Source organism: Leptonychotes weddellii, chromosome 3, assembly GCF_054177405.1.
Source record: "Leptonychotes weddellii isolate Sample4059 chromosome 3, ASM5417740v2, whole genome shotgun sequence".
NCBI classification, from domain to species: domain Eukaryota; kingdom Metazoa; phylum Chordata; class Mammalia; order Carnivora; family Phocidae; genus Leptonychotes; species Leptonychotes weddellii.
In genome coordinates this window covers 7175706-7176120 of record NC_138371.1, presented here as the reverse complement: position 1 = coordinate 7176120, position 415 = coordinate 7175706, and positions in this window count along the sequence as shown.

Genomic DNA, 415 nt, shown 5'->3' with positions numbered 1-415 from the left:
TTTTGTGTATGTACTTAGCTGTACTATAAGTAGTGGGTTTGTATGAGATGGTTAAAAAGGCCAAAGATAAAAGGTTTCTTTTTTTCCTTTTTTGTCTATGAAGTTGCTGTTTATTTTTTTTGGCCTGTTTGATGTATGTGTGAAACAATGTTGTCCAACAATAAACCGGAATTTTATTTTGCTGAGTTGTTCTAACAAAGCTGTCTCAAGCCTGGTTTTTCTGTGTTTCAGTTTTCTAGACCTTCTGGGGAGCGGGCAAGGACGGGGGGTGGGTGGGTGGGGGGATCTTGGGCTCAGGCCCAGCTGTATTTCTTGGGGATAGTGGGCTGAAGACCCCAGTGGGCAAGGAGGGTGGGTATGTCCTTGGGGCAGCGTGGTGGGTCACCATGGAGATCAAGGACTGAGCTGCTGCTGG